The sequence below is a fragment of the Metopolophium dirhodum genome, chromosome 1 (assembly GCF_019925205.1).
Source record: "Metopolophium dirhodum isolate CAU chromosome 1, ASM1992520v1, whole genome shotgun sequence".
Lineage (NCBI taxonomy): Eukaryota > Metazoa > Arthropoda > Insecta > Hemiptera > Aphididae > Metopolophium > Metopolophium dirhodum.
Window position 1 is genome coordinate 156603215 of NC_083560.1, and position 5000 is coordinate 156608214.

Genomic DNA, 5000 nt, shown 5'->3' on the forward strand with positions numbered 1-5000 from the left:
CTCGGTCAACCGTTTTCACGGTTTGCCGGTGACATCGACCGTACCGTTCATCACGGGCAGACCGCAGAGTCGTTGTCCAGGGATATCCCCCTTTGCCGAAAACCTTTACCGCGTAGAATTTCTGCGCTGACCGCGACGTTACAGGGGTGATTACCGTCGCCGAGCTGCGCGCCCGCCGTACCGTCTCGTCGCACGGACCACCGTGTGTGAAAATTCGATTTTTTTTTTTCACTCGACGTCCTCGGTTATTCGTCGGTGCCGGGGTGGTGCACATGACGGCAGCCCCGGCGATGTCCGTCGACACGATTTCGAATTCAACTTTTCGAACGTAGTTTTTCCGTGTGCAATAACTCGTTAACCGTTGGTTCGATCTCGACGTACCCGAGACGTGTTCACGTCGTACGTTCCGAGTACTATAGGACACCGGTGTCCGCGACATTTAAATCGGTAATCCTTTATCCGCGGCCGTACCGCTACGCACGGATTTTGTGATTTTCGCCTAACCGCTACGCACGGTGATTGACGGATTTTCGATTCTCGGCTAACCGCTACGCACGGTGATGGCGAAGTTCCTTCGACTCGGGTGTACCACTACGCGTGAATACCCCCGTCGCACATTGTGAAACTCGAGATTTTGTAAATTTGTGAGCGACTCGGTCGTCGGCGTTCCGCCGGCGTCCGATCGCCAATCACGTACGACAGCAAAGCCACGGGCGACGCCGAAGCCGACGCGTCCATCGCCGCGCACCGGTCTGCCCCAGTCTTCGGAATGGTCAGCAATCCAGTGCCCTTCGATGGTATCCGTCCAAGTTTCGGCGACCGACCCATCTCGCACGCCGAGTGGCAAAACTCAACCGGCGTCGCAGGCCCGCCTTCCGGTGGGCCTCCGACGCGCAAATCGTTTTTTTCAAAAATCGATGACGACTCCCGTTACCGTTCCGCAAGTTACGAGCTCTCGACGCCAAAACATTCCCGCCGCGGCCGGCCATCGTCGCCGTGCCCGGCGGTCGCCGGGGCGAAGCCCCGGGACGACGGACTTCGCGTCGCGTCCCGGCTTCCCCCACGATCTCGGCTGGGGGCCGTTATAAACCTGGCGAGAGGCGCTAGCGCGGTAATTCTCCGTCCGCTGAAAACGGACGGCGTACGCGCTAACCCCGACTCTCGTCAACGCACGGGTCACGTCGCGTCGGGCGAGCGCTCGCTCTCCGCGTGTGTTCGGTCTACCGCACGCGACCGCCGCCGCAGTCGCCCCGCGTTCTGCGGGTGCTCAGTGCGGCGCTCGCGTCGACCGAAGCGCGCGGTTTACGGGCGCCCGTCCGCGCACGTATCCCACTCGAACCGCGGTCGGTCGTGCGCCGTGACCGTATACCGGTCACGGTCGTTTCGACCTTCCTCGGCGTCGGCTCGCCCACGGGCGGACCGGCGCTCGGACGCACGCGTCCCGAGACGAGTGTCCGCGTCGTCGTCGCCCCTTGGTCGGCGTCGCCGCGGGGATCCGTCACGGGACGCAGTTGTTGTAAAACCGAGATCCCTGGTTGATCCTGCCAGTAGTCATATGCTTGTCTCAAAGATTAAGCCATGCATGTCTCAGTGCAAGCCGCATTAAGGTGAAACCGCGAAAGGCTCATTAAATCAGTTGTGGTTCCTTAGATCGTACCCAAGTTACTTGGATAACTGTGGTAATTCTAGAGCTAATACATGCCGACAGAGTTCCGACCGTCGCGGCGCCCTCGGGCGTCGCTCGCGGGAGGAACGCTTTTATTAGATCAAAACCGGCCCGTCGCGGCGCGCTTCGTGCGCGTCCCGATCGCGGCCCGCGCAAAGACCTGGTGACTCTGAATAACTTCGAGCTGATCGCACGGTCTCCGTACCGGCGACGCATCTTTCAAATGTCTGCTATCAACTGTCGACGGTAGGTTCCATGCCTACCGTGGTGGTAACGGGTAACGGGGAATCAGGGTTCGATTCCGGAGAGGGAGCCTGAGAAACGGCTACCACATCCAAGGAAGGCAGCAGGCGCGCAAATTACCCACTCCCGGAACGGGGAGGTAGTGACGAAAAATAACGATACGGGACTCATCCGAGGCCCCGTAATCGGAATGAGAACACTTTAAAACCTTTAAACGAGGATCAATTGGAGGGCAAGTCTGGTGCCAGCAGCCGCGGTAATTCCAGCTCCAATAGCGTATATTAAAGTTGTTGCGGTTAAAAAGCTCGTAGTCGGATCTGTGTCTGGGCGGTGCCGGACCACCCTGGCGGTCCGTCGTGTCGCGGCCGGCCGTGTCGCGGGACCACGTGTCCCGTCGGCGCGGTCGTCGTCGCGCTCGTCAGCCGTCTCGGGGTGTTAGTTACCGGCACGTCGGCCGGACGTATTGTCGGCAGGCGGACACGTGTCTCGGGCTTCCGGCGCGCCGCGCGGCCACGCGTCGCGCGGCCGTCGGGGTTCGACGACGGCGGCCGCCTACTCCAATCTTGCTGCGCGGTGATCTTCACCGATTGCCGTCGGCGGGCCGACACGTTTACTTTGAACAAATTAGAGTGCTCAAAGCAGGCTCAAATCTGGCGGGGCGGCTTCACGGCCGTCTCGTCAAAAGGCCCTGAATACTGGTCGCATGGAATAATGGAACAAGACCTCGGTCCCGCGCATCTCCGCCCTTCGCGGGCGCGCGAAATCGCCCTCCGGGGCGTTTCCGTGCGCGGGCCGCCGGGCCGCGGGCGCCAGTCGCCCGCGCGTCCCGCCGGGCCGGTTTTCGGGACCGGAGGTAATGATCAACAGAGACGGGCGGGGGCATTCGTACCGAGACGTTAGAGGTGAAATTCTTGGATCGTCTCGAGACGAACTGACGCGAAAGCATTTGCCAAGTACGTTCTCGTATGATCAAGAACGAAAGTTAGAGGTTCGAAGGCGATCAGATACCGCCCTAGTTCTAACTGTAAACGATGCCAGCTAGCGATCCGCCGGCGTTTCATTAACGACCCGGCGGGCAGCTTCCGGGAAACCGAAGCTTTTCGGTTCCGGGGGAAGTATGATTGCAAAGTTGAAACTTAAAGGAATTGACGGAAGGGCACCACCAGGAGTGGAGCCTGCGGCTTAATTTGACTCAACACGGGAAACCTCACCAGGCCCGGACACCGGAAAGATTGACAGATTGAGAGCTCTTTCTTGATTCGGTGGGTGGTGGTGCATGGCCGTTCTTAGTTGGTGGAGCGATCTGTCTGGTTAATTCCGATAACGAACGAGACTCTGTCCTGCTAACTAGGCGGGTAACCCCGGGTCGGCGTGTGCGCGGCGCGGGCGGTTTCGGCCGTTCGTGTTCGCGTACCCGTCGGCTCGGCCCGGTATCCCCGAACGCGTTCGCCCGTCGTCCACGGCGGTCGTCGAGCGCGCGGCCGCGCCATCCGCGTCCCGGCGTGCGGCGGGCGTGTGTCGGCCGGGGGGCAACCTCCGGTCGGCGCGCGTCCGTCGTGCGTCGGGCTCCGTGGTGAAGCGCGCCGTGTTCGCGGCCGTCGCCGGCGGATCACGATACGTTACTAGGGCTACCGCCGGCTCCCAGGAGCTTAAACTCTTCTTAGAGGGACAGGCGGCGGACGAAAATAGCCGCACGAGACTGAGCGATAACAGGTCTGTGATGCCCTTAGATGTTCTGGGCCGCACGCGCGCTACACTGAAGGAATCAGCGTGTGTTAACATTCCTGGGCCGACAGGCTTCCGGGTAACCCGCTGAACCTCCTTCGTGCTTAGGGATCGTGGCTTGCAATTTTTCCACGTGAACGAGGAATTCCCAGTAAGCGCGAGTCATCAGCTCGCGTTGATTACGTCCCTGCCCTTTGTACACACCGCCCGTCGCTACTACCGATTGAACGGTCGCATTGAGGTCTTCGGAGTGGACGCGCGTTATTCGGCCCCCTCGGGGGCTGGGTCGTCGCGCGATCGCGAAGATGACCGAAATCGGCCGTTTAGAGGAAGTAAAAGTCGTAACAAGGTTTCCGTAGGTGAACCTGCGGAAGGATCATTAGAGACGGGCCCGCGGTACCGGCAGCACTTGCCGGTCTCGCGCGCGCCTAATCCGACCCCGTGGCCGCGTGCGCTCGCGACTAGCTCGCCGACCGCCCGCGCGCCGCGACCCCCGACCGAGCGTCGACCGAAAGATGGTTAACGTCGAAAGACCATACGGGCCCCGCCGTGCGTCCGCGCACGGCGCGTGGCCGGTAGAAGTTTCGTCGACAAAAAAAAACACCCGACCCCGAACAGCGGATCACTTGGCTCGTGGATCGATGAAGACCGCAGCTATCTGCGCGTCGTCGTGTAATCCGCAGGTTATACGAACATCGACCAGTCGAACGCACATTGCGGCCTCGGTGACCCGCGGGTCCCGGGCCACGCCTGTCTGAGGGTCGTATACCGGATACTCGGCCAGACCGATGCGCCGCCGGCAGGCGTCCGACGGCGGCGGCAGTCCTCCCGGGGACTGTCCGCCCGCCCGTCGGCCGCTCCGGTGGTGCGAGATTGGCGGTTCGACCGTGGAAAACCGCGCTCGCGCGGCCGCCTCCGGTCGTCCGCCCAAGTTGTGACGGCAAACAGTCACGGGTTCTCGCGTCGTCAAACGGCACGTCCCCGTCCGCCCGCCGCGCGAGAGCGCGGCCGGGTCGGCTGAGAGTCCACGGACCTCTCCGGCTTCCGAGACGCGGACGCGGACGGTCACCGTACGGGCGGAGCGCGGACCGCAGGCTGCCGTGTAATTTAAAAAAAAAAAAACCGATACGTTCCGACCTCAGATCAGGCGGGACTACCCGCCGGATTTAAGCATATTAATAAGCGGAGGAAAAGAAAACAACCGTGATTCCCTTAGTAGCGGCGAGCGAACAGGGAAAAGCCCATCGCCGAATCCCGCCGCGCACTTTTGTGTCGCGGCACCTATGGGAGTTGTGGCGTACGGGCCGGCCTCGTTGCCGGGGCGCACGTGACGGTCCAAGTCTCCCTTGAACGGGGCCATGGCCCG

The 5000-nt window shown here is 61.6% G+C and overlaps 1 non-coding gene and 1 pseudogene across 1 annotated transcript; both read left to right on the top strand.

Moving 5' to 3' along the window:
• Nucleotides 1–4240: 4240 nt before the first annotated feature.
• Nucleotides 4241–4398, top strand: LOC132937578 (5.8S ribosomal RNA). The gene has a single exon (XR_009663702.1). It is a non-coding gene; the product is annotated as a 5.8S ribosomal RNA (ribosomal RNA).
• A 369-nt stretch (nucleotides 4399–4767) lies between these two features.
• The window catches only part of LOC132937753 (large subunit ribosomal RNA), a 2899-nt pseudogene continuing 2666 nt past the window's right edge, over nucleotides 4768–5000 (top strand).